Source organism: Orbicella faveolata, unplaced genomic scaffold (assembly GCF_042242905.1).
Source record: "Orbicella faveolata isolate gen_17 unplaced genomic scaffold, um_ofav_v1 contig_3, whole genome shotgun sequence".
NCBI classification, from domain to species: Eukaryota; Metazoa; Cnidaria; class Anthozoa; order Scleractinia; family Merulinidae; genus Orbicella; species Orbicella faveolata.
The window spans coordinates 17,393,943-17,409,897 of NW_028301558.1; the positions used below are offsets into that span (position 1 = coordinate 17,393,943).

Here is a 15,955-nt window from a genome sequence, read left to right on the forward strand (position 1 = left end):
GTTTGGTCCAGCGTACTAACTAAAGCGACTTATATTAAAGTGACACCATTGATTTAAACCTCCATCGAAATACCTTTCTTTATATCTTGAACAAGCTTTTGCCTATACACACCAAACAAATTAAACTGCTAATTTCACTTGGAGAATACAACACTATAGCTTCGATGGCGAGGAAAACTGTTTCAGACATGCAGGAATTTCCGTGATGATATGAAGGCTGATGGTCCCGAATTATTAAGTTTCAGGTATAATGATAGGTCAGTCATTTTCATTGAGACAGTAGAAACCTCTTACCAATGTCATATGGGTTGTGCATGTAACTGAAGAACGCCTTTAATTTAAATCTACAAGGCTAACTTGAATCAAAATCTAAGCACTAAATTTCATTGCCATTGACCATCCAGAAATGTTTAGCAAGGAACGGCTTAGGTTGACAGCTTTCAGTTTTGATCTGAGTGGAATATGTTCGCTGAGCGAACGCTGAATTTGGCCCATAGCCAATGTCAAGAATACATTTTATTTCTGAGGAGAATTATTCTATAATATTGTAGCACTTTTTAGCAGTTGTAGTTCAAGGAGAAGGAGAAAAAATCATGGGTCGTAGAGTATACAAGATCATACATTTTAATTGTTTTTAGCTCTTTAAATTTCCTGCGTTTATTTTTCGATATCATTCTGCACCTGATATATCACCACCAAAATAATAAAATGTTCCTTTTCAAAAGTTTTTTTCTCCCTAAGATAGAAATAAGCATTCCTTGAAGTTTCAACCCGTCAAGAATACATTCCAAGAAACTTGTACGTCTGAGTCGTTCACGTAAGGTCTGGTTACATCCTTGACAGACAAGGAAAAAGCGGCCAATTCAGCTACATCAGGTTTCTTTTCAAAGTGTTTTAGAGAGTAATAACAAGTCAACTTTAATAGAACCATTAGAATCGATCAATTCATAGCATTTCCAAGAGAGGCAAGACTGTTAGGAGTGCTGAATACATCCAGCAGCCACCTCAATTTGTTCCTCTTCCATTTTGAACAGCGAGCCTTCGCAATTGACCGCACGAGTCAGTTGAACTAGTTGGAGCAAAATGGACTTCAGCGCTTTAATAATTACTTAGAGTCAGGACATGTACAAGAACAGGAACGGATGACGATGCATTTTGCTCAAAACTGAGATCTATGTTTTACCTATAGATAGGTTGTAGTATTTTTTTTCTTGTCAGTGCGGTTCTTGGAATTTCAACCCCAAACAAATGTTTACAATTATGTCGTTAAAATGTCGCCGTAACAAGAGAATAAAGCTATCGGCTGATGAACCTATGCCTCTTTTCATTTTGTGATAAAATAAATGTTTAGTTCAATCTAAACGGGACTGAATTCTCCACATCGGATGGCAATAATTATTGCACTATTTTCAAACAAAGGACGATGCTCTTTACGTTTCACTGGGCTAAATTCCGTTTGTTTAAGATGAAGGTAATCCAATATTTATTAATTTGCATTCGACCGCCGTTAGTTCATGAAGAAAGCATAGGATTAACAAAAACTGGTTTGCTTTACTCTGAGAATAGCGAGCATACTTGACGGAAAAATATCGCTCGACTTCTAATGCATTTATGCCTTCACGATTAAGTCTTCGAATTCCAAGAAAACTTCCCTATCAAATCCTTTAAGCTCTGAAGTTTGAGCTTTAAAAGACATCCTCAAAAAGACTACAGTTTGTGAGTTCACCTCTATTATCAAGCCTGTTTCCTTCATTTCTCTATTAATTCTTAGTTTATTCTTAAAAGCAGAAAGCGCACTGTAAATATGCAGTATAAATTTCTAACCAGGACTGAAGGATAGTACCCGCCATTAGAATCCGTGGTCTTCATCGGGTTGTAGCAGTGTATTTTCCTGGCTATTGCTGGCGGTCTTTGTGTCGGAATTCATTTTTGAAAGTAACCAAGAAAAGATCTAAGGGAAACTGAAAATGAAAGTGCTTAGATTGGTCATTCAAAGAACCTCGTTCGATAATTATCTTGCTCCGGCTTGAAATTGCTGCAAGCAGGAGATTCAACATGTGCAGCGTATAAAAATAAATCATAGTGGCACTTCTAGACCACGTTAATCAGCAAAATGGAGCAAACGTCTGTTAAGCAAGTTAGGGGGAAATACACCTTAGCCTTCATCACGATCTAGATACCTCATCGAAAGGACGCAGAACCATTGCTTCTTGTAATATGACCTAAAAACGCAAGATTTGTTTGCTACAACATTGCCTACGACTTTGACCGCTGGTTTTTTTTTTAAAATACGCACTCATAACATGACAACTCACTTTTACTTTCCGCTTATCCACCAGAACAGGTTAGACTCGATAACAACAATTTGCGAGTTGTTGCGAGCTGATGGCGAAGGATGCGCTCAGTTTTTCCCGTTTCCAATCACGCAATTGCGCATGTCTATCAGCCAACGCCTACCCTTTGTCTTCAACTTGCCAATCAGTTAAACTAGAATTATCATGAACACGTCAAGCAGGTTTTATCAGGCTTGATGAGCTTTATTGTGGACGAGCTGCCTTAGATTTGCCTTAGCTAAAGTGTTGTTTTAACGTCAGTGTAGTTCTTGGAATTTTGACTCAAACAAACTTTCACGTCCTCGCGATCTGGCAATAGGGTTACGACACTTAAAACGATATCTGAAAAAAACAAGGAATTAATCCTCTGCCAAAATGATGTCTCTTTTGGTTTTTTAGTATCATTCTCATCTTAAATATCTGGAGAGAATTCAACAGAGCTTTGACAATACTTCCGGCGTGCATTAAAAGGTTCTCCTGGGTGATCTGAGCTAGGTTCCGCTTGTTTTAGTAGGAAGTAATGCAACGTTCATTTGCAGTTAATTTTAATTAATTTTACTCAGAGAATACCAAACATACTTGATGGGAAAATATCACTCGACTTCCCTCTGTGCAATGTCATTGTGTCCTTGAGCCAACTTCAAATTTCTAGAAAACTACGTAATGAAATCCACTAAGTTTGCAAGTTTCAAAGCAAATAATCTTCCTCGACCAAGGATTAAGACCAAGGATTAAGACCAAGGATCTACGCTGTCGAGTCAGTGGAAGCGGCGTTCAGAAATGGCCTTCAGACCTTTGGTTGTATGGAACCTGAATATTTAAAAAAAAAAATTAAAAATTATTTAAATGTCGAATGTATTTAGCACTATTGTGCTAATTGGGGACACTGTAAATAAGTAACCAAATATTGCAAATAGAAAATAAACTACTAAGAATCCCAACTAGTGGGAGGCTGACCAGTTGGCTATTTACACAACGCAGTCGAGGAGTTGAACTCGGGACTACCGAGAACAAATCCAGATAGCAGTAGGGTGAAGGATTTGAACCAGGGCCCCCCAGATTTCAAATCCAGCGCCCTAAACCACTCGGCCACGCTGCCTCGCATAGAAACGTTTCACCTCAAAACTAATGTATATAAATGTATTTTACTGGTTATTAAGGTTTGCGTATGTTTATTGATTTACAAAATAACCAAGAAATGAAGCGAAACAGAAAATAAAGCGCGGCTTAAATTGTTTATTCCAAGAAAATGTATTATTCGATAGCCGTCTTGTTCTACCTTGAAATTAAGAGAAGCAGAGGAATTCAATATCTGCATAGAGTAAAAGTTTGTTTCGTTTAAGTCAGGAGGAAAAATAAACCCGGCCTTCGTCGTTAATCTAATCTAGCTAGCTGAATCATCGTCATGTGACGATGCTTGATTCTATTGAATTGTACTGCTGCGGCCCTTCATAACTTTGAACATTAATTTTCTTAAAAAGAAACCGACGGCTTAAATTTCTCCCAAAAATGCAAATTTCTCTTCCAATAGTATTTCGGATGAGTTCTACAATCTTTAAATTACATAGCGAAATTCATGAAGCATTACTGAAAAACAGTAAGAGGGCATTATCATGGTCCTTCCTGCGATGTTGAATTGTAAGGATATAATGAATTCAAGAAAGCTATAAGAAGCGATGCTGTGAAAGTACCTGTTAATTCTAAACGACAATGGTTCACTGTACTCTAAGAATAGTGACGGATCACGGTTGTTGCGAAAATAACGGAAGACTACGTAATAAAATCCTTTAATTATAAGCTTAACAAACCATCCTCAAAATCGCCTTCAGCTCAAGTCTAAACTGTTTAAAACTCCCTGTTTAAAAGCAGAAAGCAAACAGATGTAGTATAAATTTGTAATTACGACCGAAGGATGGTACGCGTCAATTCCAATGGAAGCTACGTTCAGAGATGGTCTTAAGAGCATTGCTTGGGACCAGAATACTGTCGCCTCGCACAAAACCTCTTCACACGAAACAACAATTATTGAGGCGTGTGGATGAACTGATCAAGAAATGGAGTGAAACTTCAAATAAAGTGCTGAGATTTTTCATTCGAAAAAAAAAAATCACCATTCGATGACCGTCTGGCTCTGACTTGAAATTGTGACAAGCAGAAGAAATCAACACGAGCAGCGTTTAAATCGTCCACTTCCGACAACACGTTGATCAGCAACAAAGAATGAGGTAGGGAGGAAATACACTTCAGTCTTCAACGTGATATAGCTAGATCATGGAAAGGACGCGGAACCATGGCTTCTTGTAATAAGATTCAAGAACCCGTAATTCTATTGATCTGTTCAACAGCATGAAAACTTTGAAAGTTTTTCAAAAAGGCACCCAGTCATCTTACACCAACTTACCTTTACTTTCGACTTATTCACCAGGATAGTTAAAACGGAGTAGCCAAAATCTACAAGCTGTTGCTGGCTGATTGGGAAAGGTATGCACAGTTTATTCTGTCTCCAATTGTTGCAACGCCTTCTTTCTGTCCTGAACTTACGAAAAGGTTTATTTTTATACGTGGTTTTGGCATAACTTTGTGAAGAAAATTACTTTTGTGTTAATTTTGGAAACAACTTTGTCACGACTTTGAAACCAATATTCACTAGACGTTCCCACTGCTGTCATGGACAGATTTTTTTCAAAACTCGCTAAGAAATCAAAATAATGTGATATGCTTTGTGCACTCTTCAGCATTGTTTCTCAGAAAAGCTAATTCTGTGGCTTAAATGCTTTAGAACTTCAAGTGAGACCAACTGGCGGCTTGGGTGTCTCCCAAGAATGCAAATTTATCTTCTAATATGATGCAAGAGTTCACAATCAATAGGGTATTATCATTGCCCATTCTGAAATGTTGAATTGGAAAAATATCATAAAGAAAGATATAAAAAGCTATTTGGTGAAAGTATCTGTTCTTTTAAGAACAAAGAACGATAATGGAACTGAAGTCCGTAGATATTGTGACCAAGTTCATGGTTTTAACTATGTGATTAGTATACATCAGTAAACTTTCATAAAATGATTTCAAAATTCGTTTGAAATTCACACATACTGTAAATAATCGCATGTAGCGAATGTTTTCAAAAACCAGACGATGAGCGAAAGCAGAAATGACCGGATCTAAAGTATTAATACATCACATTACTGAGAGAGTAATTCAACTTGTCAAATTTCCCAGAAATGCGTTCGTGATTCAGTTCCATTCTTTGAGCCAATAAGTTACCTAGAGCGACTTATAGTTAAGTGACAGCATTGACTTAAAACTCCATCGAAATAACTTTCTTTACCTTGAACAAGTTTGTTTCATCTATACACACAAAACCAATTAAGCTGCTAATTTTACTTGGACAATACAACACCGTAGCTTCGATGGCCAACAGAACAGTTTCAGCCATGCAAGGGTTTCCATGATAAAGATTGATGGTCTTGACCAAGAAGCACGAATGAAGATAGGTCAGTCATTTTCATTGAGACAGTGCAGAAAGCTCTTACTAAAATATCGGTTGTTGATGTAATTGTAAAACGTCTTTAATTTAAATCTGTAATGCCAGCAAGAAACTGTGGATTGTTCACATAAGGTCAATTTAAATTCTTGACAGACAAGGAAACATCGGCCAATTTGGCTGCATCCAGTTTCCTTTCGAGTTGTTTTTACAGAGTAATATCAAATTAATTTTCACAGAACGATTAGAATCGATCAATGCATAGGATTCCCGAGAGAGGCCAGATTATCAGGAGGATTACATACAACAAGAGCCACCTCAATTTGTTTCCCTTTCATATTGAACTTGTCACAGCGAGCCTTCGCAAATGACCGCTCGAGTCAGTTCAACTAGTTGGAGCAAAATGGGCTTCAGAGCTTTCATGCTTTGAGTCAAGACGCACACAAGAACGGGAACGGTTGAAGATGCATTTCGCTGAAAACTAAGATCTTTGATTTACCTAGCTAGGTTGTAGCAGTGCAGTTCTTGGAATTTCCTACCCAGTCAAATATTTATAAGTGAATATATGTTCACAATTTCGCTGTAAAAAGAGAATAACTCAAGCTGTGAACCTATGCCAGCTCCTCTCGGTTTCTGTTATCCTCAATATGTACTTTTATCATCTAACCTGAACTTAATTCACCAAACTGGATGAAACTACTTCTTATACTATCCGCAAAACAAGGGAAGACTTAAGGGCTGGCTCTCCTGAGCGATCTTTAATTTCACTCGCATCGGGCCAAATTGCGCTTGTTTTAGATGAAAGCAGAACGGTCAATGTTTATTGATTAACATTCGACAAAACGCCCTCTTTTTACCGAGTTCACTTCTTCCTATCAAGTCTGCTTCCCCCTTTCTGTGTTAAATCTTGGTCCATTCTTAAAAGCAGTGAAAATATTATGAGTATGAATTTCAAATCAGTACCGAAGAATGGTCACGTCGGTAAAGAACCCACGGTCAGAATTGGTCTTCACCGGTCTGTATCAGTGTATTTTCCCGCTTATTGCGGTCTTCGTGTCCTAGTCAATTTTGGAAAGTAACTATCAAAAGACCTGAGAGAAACTGAAAATAAAGTGCTTATATTTTTCATTGAAAGAAAATCGTTCGATAGCCATCTTGCTCCAACTTGAAATTGCTGCAAGCAGGAGATTCAACATTTACAGCGTATAAAATTAAATCGTAGTGGCATTTCCAGAACACGTAGATCAGCTACATAGAATAAAAGTCTGTTAAGTAAGTTAGAGTAAAATGCACCTTAACCTTCATCACGATCTGGCTACCTCATCGAAACTGTACGCGAAACCATTGCTTCTTGTACTGAATATGACATATAAAAACGCAATATTTGCCTGCTACAACATTGCGTGCGACTTTGACCGCTGGTTTTATTGTTTTAAACACGCAGTCATAAAATAATAACTCACCTATACTTTCGACTTATCCACCAGGACAGGTTAGACTCAACGACATCAACTTGCAAGCTGTGGCGGGCTGATGGGTAAGGATGCGTCCAGTTTTTTCCGTTTCCAATTACGCAATTGCGCATGTCTGTCAGCCAACGCCTACCCTTTGTCTTCAACCTACCAATCAGTAAAATAGAATTATCATAAACACGTCAAGCAGGTTTTTATCACGCTGGAATAGTTCTATTGTGGGCGAGCTGTCTTAGATTTGCGTAAGCTAATAATAAAGTTGTTTTAACTTTCTCGGAATTTTGACCCAAACAAACTTTCATGTCTTCGCGCTCTGGCCAGGGGAGTTACAGCATTTAAACGATTTCTGCGAAACGAGGAATTAAACCTCTGATGAGCTGTTGTTTCTTTTGGTCTTTATTGTTGTTAACTTTAGTTTTATTCTCCTCTTATCTGGAATGAATTCACTTGACAATACTTCCGGCCTGCATTTTAAATAATGTCAAAAGGACTGACAACTGAAAGGTTCTCCTAGGTGATCTTTATCTTTCACTTTGCATCGGGCTAAGTCGCGCTTGCTCTAGTACAAAGTAATGCAATATTTATTCATTTCCAAGGATCGACAACTGTTAATTTCTATAGAATGTGCCAGATAATTTAAGCTACGTCACTAAGAGAATACCAAACACACTTAATGGGAAGATATCACTCGACTTGCCTTTGTGCAATGCCTTTGTGCCCTTGAGCCAACTTCAAATTCCTAGAAAACTACGTAATCAAATCTCTTAAGTTTTGAAGTTTTAGAGTAAAAAACCTTCCTAAAAAACGCCTTTATTTTCCGAGTTCATCTCTCTTGTCAGGTCTAAACTGTTTCTTTGAATTAATTCTTAGTTCATTCTTAAAAGCATGAAGCACACTGGTTATATGAAATATAAATTTCTAATTAGTCGGAATTAAGACCGAAGTATGGTAAGCTGTCGAGTTAGTGGAAGCGGCGTTCAGAAATAGCCTTCACAACTTTGGTTGCATGGAACCTGAATAGCCTAGCACAGAAACGTTTCACCTTTGAACTGAAGTATATAAGTGTTTTATCAGAAATGCTAGTTATGTGGCTTGAATACTCTAGAACTTCAAGTGAGACCAACCGGCGGCTTAAGTGTCTCCCAAAAATGCAAATTTCTTTTCCAATAATATTTTGGTGAGTTTAACAACCTTTAGATTATATAGCGAAATTCACGAAACATTACCATTTCGGCGATGTTCAGTTGGAAGGATATAATTCAAGAAAGCTATAAGAAGCGATGTTGTGAAAGTACCTGTTAATTCTAAACGACAATGGAAGTGAAGTGGAACTGTGAAAGTTGTACAAGATCGATGCTAGCGGTGCTATTGTAGTCTCAGTTTTTGCCATTCAGGAGTTTCCATGATGAAGATGTTCTTGAGCAAAGAGCAAGAGTTAAGCTCGGCGGGTATAAGCCTAAACGGCAGATCAGTCATTCTCAACGCAACATAAGTAAGGGTTTATTAATATTATACGTCGTAGATGTAGTTGTAGAAAGTCTTTAATTTGAAGCCTGCAAGGCCCGTCAAAACTTAAAGTACTTAAATTTAAATGTGTTATGTCTTGTCGCCGTGGACCACACCGCAAAGAAATGCTTAGGTTGACATGTCAGTTTTAGCAGTCAGTTTGACCTGAACAAATCGAATGTACGCATTCATAAACTCTTAACTTGGCTCATAGTCATGTGGTAAGATTTTAGTTTCCAAGAATAAAGTTTACCTTGGGGGATAGGATTTCAAAGACAGCCAAGATTGTTACGAGTATTAAATACAACCAACGATAACTTCAATTTGTTTCCTCTTTCATTTTGAACTCAGTGATCACAGTCAGTCTTAGCAAATGACATTACTCAAGTGAACTTAGTGCAACAAAGTAGACGTTAGAGTTTTATTTTTTTGACTCAACACTTACACAAGCCGGAATAGAGCTAGAAATGGATGAAGATGCATTTTGCTAACAACTAAGGTCTTAGATGTACCTACTAGGCTTACGCCATAATGTTTTTTTCGTTGTCAGTGGGAGACCTCAAACAAACCTTTATAATCAGGTCTTTTTTACTCTCATCTAAACTGGACTAAATTCACCAAAGCAGATGGCAACTTTGTCACGACTTTGAAACCAATATTCACTAAACTTTACCACTACTGTCATAGACAGATATTTAATTTTTTTAAATTTTTATACTGATATTTTATTTCGCTTAGTTATCTAAATGATTCTAACAGTTGAAATTAAATAATGTGATGTTCTTAGTGCACTCTTCAACATTGTTTCTCAGAAAAGCTAATTCTGTGGCTTCAATTCTCTAGAACTTCAAGTGAGACCTACTGGTAGCTTGAGTGTCTCCAAAAAATGCAAAATTCTCTTCTAATATGTTGCAAGAGTTTACAATCCGTCCATAAGATGTTACCACTACCCTTTCTGAGATATTGAATTGGAAGAATATTATCAAGAAAGATACAACAATGAGCAGCAATTTTGTGAAAGCAACTGTTCTTTATAAACGACACTGGAACTGAAGTCTGCAGATATTGTGGCTAAGTTCATAGTTTTACCTACGCGATTGTTATACATTTTCATGAAAATAAATTCAAAATTTGTTAGACATTCACAATACTGCAGATAAATTCATGTAGTCAATGTTTTGATAAACTAAACGATGAACGAAAGGGGAAGTAACCTAATAGAAAGTATTAAATAAATACATCACATTACTGAAAGAGTTCTTCAACTTATTTGATTTCCCAGAAATGCGTTCGTGATTCGGTTCCATTCTTTGAACCAATAAGTTACCTAAAACGAATTATATTAAGGTGAAAGCACTGATTTAAAACTCCATTGAAACGTCTTTCTTTTCCTTGAACAAGGTTGTTTTATCCACACCAAACAAATTTAAATGCAAATTTCACTTGCACAGTGTAACACTGTAAGTTAGATGGCCAAGAGAACAGTTTCAGCCATGCAGGAGTTTCCATGATGAAGATTCATGGTCTCGACCAAGAAGCACGAAGATAGGTCTGTCATTTTCATTGAGACAGTAGAAACCTCTTACCATTATCTCGGTCGAGGGTGTAACTGAGGAAGGTCTTTAATTTAAATCTGCAAGGCTATTCAAAAATCTAAGTACTAAAATTTCTTTAAGTTTCACTGCTATTGAACACCGAGAAATGCTTAGAAAGAAACGGCTTAGATTGACAGTTTTCAGTTTTGATCTGAATGGAATGTTTGCTGCGCGAACACTAAATTTGGCCAATAGTTCGTGTCATGCGTTTTTAGCTTCCACCCTGAATAATTATGATAAAACTTTATTAAAGTGTCAAATCATGTAGCCTGGGAGAAACCCACACTAACAAGAGGACGCAGACTAATACAAAATGCAAACTGAGAAGACTAAGATATCTACACTAAAATATGAATAACACAAAATGCAGTATAAAATGTTTTAAAAATAAAGCTAAACATTATAGGTAATGTATCGACAGCTGATCTGTTGTAAAAAATATATTAATTTACTAATAAGATTTTAAGAGTGTCATTTATCTCGGAGGACAAGTATTCTATAATTTTAGCTTCTTTTAGCGGTTGGAATTGAAGTAGACAGAGAAAAATTCAGGGGCCGTAGAATATAGAAGATCATACATTTTAATTGTTTTTAGCTCTTAAACTTTCCTTCGTTTATCTTTCGATATCATTCTGCCCCTGACATATCACCACCAAAATAAAATAGAAGCTCCTTTTCCAGAGTTTAATAATAATATTAATAATAATAATAATAATAATCGATATTTAAACAGGGTGACCCCTTCAGTCGCAGGACTGGTATGAACGGGGGCCCTGTATAACGTAAAATAAAAAGAGCATGTATAAATAATATATATCTATAAAAAACTAACTACTTTAAAAGATACGCAGAAATGTTTAAAAAATTAAAAAGCTTAAAAAGGTAATAGCGTTCTCATAAAAATTAGATATCGAATTGAAAATGTTCTAAAAAATAACCTAAGAAAAAAAATCGGAGATAGCCTTGAAACGTTCCTTGGGTGGCAAAATCTTTACGTTCGTTTGAAGGCTATTAAATGTGCATGCACCATGACAATAAAAAGACTTTTTAGCGACATCTAAATGAAATTTGGGAAGTATAATGTCAGTGATTGACGATCTAGTGCATCTGTTAAAAACATGTTGGTTGTCGCTCTGGCAGCGTAACAGGAAATAGTCTTTAAAGTATAGGGGAACTTCTCCGACCAAGCACTTGTTAACTAACAGTGCACAGTGCTTTTCCATGGTTTTTGTAAGAGGCGGCCAGCGTAGGTTCTCGAGTATTGTTTCCGTGGCTATGTCAGGTTTAAAACCGTATACGATTTTCGCAGCTCGTCGTTGCAGGCGTTCAAGAGACTTTTCGTTTTTTCTCCCTAAGATAGAAATAAGCATTCCTTAAAGTTTCAACCCGTCAAGAATAGATTCCAAGAACTTGTCCGAGTCGTTCACGTAAGGTCTGGCTAAGACAAGGGAATAGCGGCCAATTCGGCTACATCAGGTTTCTTTTCAGAATGTTTTAGAGAGTAATAACGGATCAACTTTAACAGAACCATTAGAATCGATCAATGCATGGGATTTCCAAGAGAGGCCAGACTGTTAGGAGTGTTGAATACATCCAGCAGCCACCTCAATTTGTTCCTCTTTCATTTTGAACTGATCACAGCGAGCCTTCGCAATTGACCGCACGAGTCAGTTGAACTACAGAACTACAAAATCGACTTCAGCGCTTTAATATTTGGAGTCAAGATGTATACAAGAACAGAAATGGGTGAAGATGCAGTTTGCTTAAAACTGAGATCTATGATTTACCTATAGATAAGTTGTAGTATTATTTTATTGTCAGTGCAGTTCTTAGAATTTCAACCCTAAACAGATGTTTATAATTATGTCGTTAAAAGCTCGGCGTAACAAGGGAATAAAGCTATCGGATGATGAACCCATGCCTCTTTCCATTCTATGAAAAAATAAATGCTTAGTTTCATCCAAACTGGACCGAATTCACCATATCGGATGACAATAATTATTGCACTATTTTCGAACAAAGAACGCTGATCTGTACTTTGCATCGGGCTAAGTCCCGCTTGTTTAAAGTCCCGCTTGTTTAAAAGTTAATCCATTGTTGATTAATGTGCATTACATGGACAACCGTAAGTTGATCTAGAAAGCGTAAGATTAACATAAGGGACCGTTCATTTTTTATAAGGTAGGGGGGGCTGGTGGGATTTGGGGGGGGGCCATGCGAAAAAAAATGGCTTTCGAGGGGGGGCCATCCCAAAAAAATAAGGGAAAAAGGGGGGGTCACGTGAAATATTTTAGTAAAACTTTAAAATGGCATAATGTTTGAATATCAAAAAAATTGCTATAGAATAAACATAGAAGGCAGGATACAAATTTATTACAAACTTTGCTTCTGCTTTAAAAAAACGTTTGGCGACAAAAAGCATTTGTAGCTACTGAAAAGAAGTATTTAACACTGTTATTTTCGAATGCAACTTTCACTGGCACTCATCTTCATCTTCACTGTCGTTGAGTTCTTCGTCGCCGCTTGTCCTGCTATGGGAGTCTCTTTCACCAATGCTGCAAGAAGCAGCAATGCTTTCGGTCAGAGTGTACTCTTCAGGGCACATGAAGGTGTAAACATAATCTCTGACTTCCTGCTCAAGGTTGGTGGTGATTCTGCTTCTTGCAGCATTGGTGAAATAATTCCCTTCCAAGAGCTGTGCGATATATGGGCCATCTCTTCTAAATGACGACGCGGAAACATCCTCAACTTTAAAGGGACACAGTCAGCTGGAGCACATGCGCATTAGATGCCATTTCATAGCTAATTTGCATATCACAGAGACGCGATCCATACTGTTTTTAGCCAAATATGATAAAAATAGTATCATAGAATGAGCAAACGCACACTCAAAACAGGCTATTCAGTAAACGATTGAAAATCAAGCAAAACAATGTGAAGATTAAAGCGGATGTACTTAGATTTCAGGTTGAGGTAAACTTTTTTCAAAGTGAGAAAACTAGTGTCCAGGTTAGCGCGGTCCCAAAGCTGACTGTGTCCCTTTAATACACTCTTCCGGGACGGCCGTTCTAGGAGGGTACACAAGGCATTGTGGAAGATCATTTCCTAGCGGGTTTCCAACACAGATTCCATAAACTCGTTGGACGTTATTTTCAGTCCGCTTCCTCTTTCTTTCATTTGACTTTCTGCGGTTTTCTTTTTCCCTTCTCCTTTTATTGATGTACTGTTTGAGTATGCCCTTGAATATGCTGTTATAACTGCTCTTCTTATTTTCTACTGCTTCCATGTCCTGCGTGACCTTCGTCAACTTAGCTTCTATACATTTAATCTGTTTTACATTAAAACTGTGGGCAAATTCTTTGCCCTACTTTAAAGCAAGCCCATTGGACTGAAAGAGGGTGGAATCGTGTTCCTTTACATCTTTCAATATGACATTCCACTTTTCCACCATTGCTCTGTGCTCTCACCCAGAGAGCGTTGCTCTATTTGCAGATAAGTTTATTTTCAAATCAAAGTTTGTGGTGGATTATCTTCAGCATCTTGAAGTGCTGGAATTTAAAAGGAAAAAGAGAGCACTAGAAAAGGCAAAGTTAAGTAGGGACGCAAAAGATAAATCATATGAGGATTATTCTTGGACTGAGTTGTGCGAAGATCTAACCAAGCTTAAAAAGCTACGTGTTCCAGAACTAAACAAGTACTTGAACCACCACGGGCTGAAGCAGCATTTGAAAAGCAGCAAGAGTGAGAAAGTAAAGGCAATTGTAAGACATTCATGCTTGCAGCAGAAGAGTCCTCTCAGAGCTGGCCAACCAACACTGAGAAATGCCAGGACATTGACACAAAGTGACAACAGAGAAAGTGCTGACGGCAGTGAAACGGATGAAAGTGACAATGATGAGTATGACAGTGATGCCATTGACTCTGGGGGAGAAGATGACTCTGGTGACGTCATTCTTGCATTCATCAATTCAGATGAGGAAGATGCTAATGAGAGGCCAAATGCCACACGCTCAGGGCGAGCCATAACTAGGAGATCCGAAATTGACTTCTCTTTCTTCTGATTTGTTTTTTAAACAACAGCTCTCTGTAGTATAGGGATTGTAAATATTGTCTTCATAGTGAGCACAATAACGTGAAGTAGGGGGATAATAGAGAAATATTAAAAAAGTTGAAATCTAAAAATTGTTTGTTTAATTTTTTTTTTTTGGGGGGGGGGTCATCCCAAAAAATGACCGCTATAAGGGGGGGCCATGTGAAAAAATTGGTAAGCTGAGGGGGGGTCATGTGATTTATAAATGGTGCTTCCCAAATCCCACCAGCCCCCCCTCCCTCGTAAAAAATGAACGGTCCCTAAGCTGGTTTGCTTTACTCTGGGAATAGCGAGCATACTTGATAGGAAAATTTCGCTTGACTTCCAATGTATTTATGCCTTCAGCGCTGTCTGAGTCTTCTTCGAATTCCGAGAAAACTTCCCTATCAAATCCTTCAAGTTTGAGCTTTAAAACCACCCTCAAAAAGACGACAATGTTTTCTTGAGCTCACCTCCATTATCAAGCCTGTTCTTGTTCATTGTTAAAATCAGAAAACGCGCTGTAAATACTCGGATACAGTGGAAATTTCTAACCAGGACTAAAGGATGGCATCCGTCAGTAGAATCCGTGGTCCTAACCGGTTTGTAGCAATGTATTTTCCAGGTTATTGCCGGCAGTCTTACTGTCTTGATCGCGTTTGGAAAGTAATCAAGAAAAGATTTGAGAGAAACTGAAAATAAAGTGCTCAGATTGGTCATTCAAAGAAAATCGCTCGATAGCCATCGTGCTTCAACTTGAAATTCCGTCAAGCGGGAGATTCAACATGTGCAGCGTTTAGAAATGAATCGTACTGGCATTTCTATAACACAATGATCAGCTACATGAAATAAGAGTCTCTTAAGTAAGTCGGAAGGAAATACACCTTAGTCTTCATCACGATTTAGCTAGATTATCGAAAGTACGCGGAACCATTTCTTCTTTTAATATGACCTAAAACGCAAGATTTGTTTGCTACAACATTGCCCACAACTTTGACCGCTTTTTTCTGTGAAAAAAAAATACGCATTCATAACATAACAAACTCACCTATACTTTCGACTTATCCACCAGAACAGGTAAGACTCGATAACAACTTGCAAGCTGTTGCGGGCTGATAGCGAGGGATGCGCTCAGCTTATTCCGTTTCCAACCATGCAATTGCTAATGTCTGTCAACCAACGCCTACCCTTTGTCCTCAACTTGCCAATCAGTAACTAGAATTATCATAAGCAAGCTAAGTTAAGCAGGTTTTATTACGCTTGACGAGCTTTATTGTGGACGACCACTCTTAGATTTGTCTTGTCTTTGATTACTTTGTCTTTGCTAATAAAAGTGTTGTTTTAACATCAGTGTGGTTCTTGGAATTTTGACCCAAACAAACTGTCATGTCTTCGCGATCTTGCCATGGGTTTACGGCATTTAAAACGATTTCTGAAAAACAAAAATTAAATCTCTGACGAGCTGATGTCTCTTTTGGTTTTTATTGTTGTTAACT

The 15,955-nt window shown here is 37.7% G+C and overlaps 1 pseudogene across 1 annotated transcript in view; it reads right to left on the bottom strand.

Annotated features, from left to right (window-relative positions):
- The window catches only part of LOC110046102 (uncharacterized), a 28,540-nt pseudogene extending 12,891 nt beyond the window's left edge, over positions 1-15,649 (bottom strand). Inside the window, exons 1-2 of the transcript XR_016209926.1 lie at positions 15,508-15,649; positions 7,281-7,436 (exon numbers count right to left, since the gene is read on the bottom strand). The product of XR_016209926.1 is annotated as an uncharacterized LOC110046102 (transcript). The remainder of the gene's footprint in view (positions 1-7,280; positions 7,437-15,507) is intronic.
- Between the last annotated feature and the right edge of the window lie 306 nt (positions 15,650-15,955).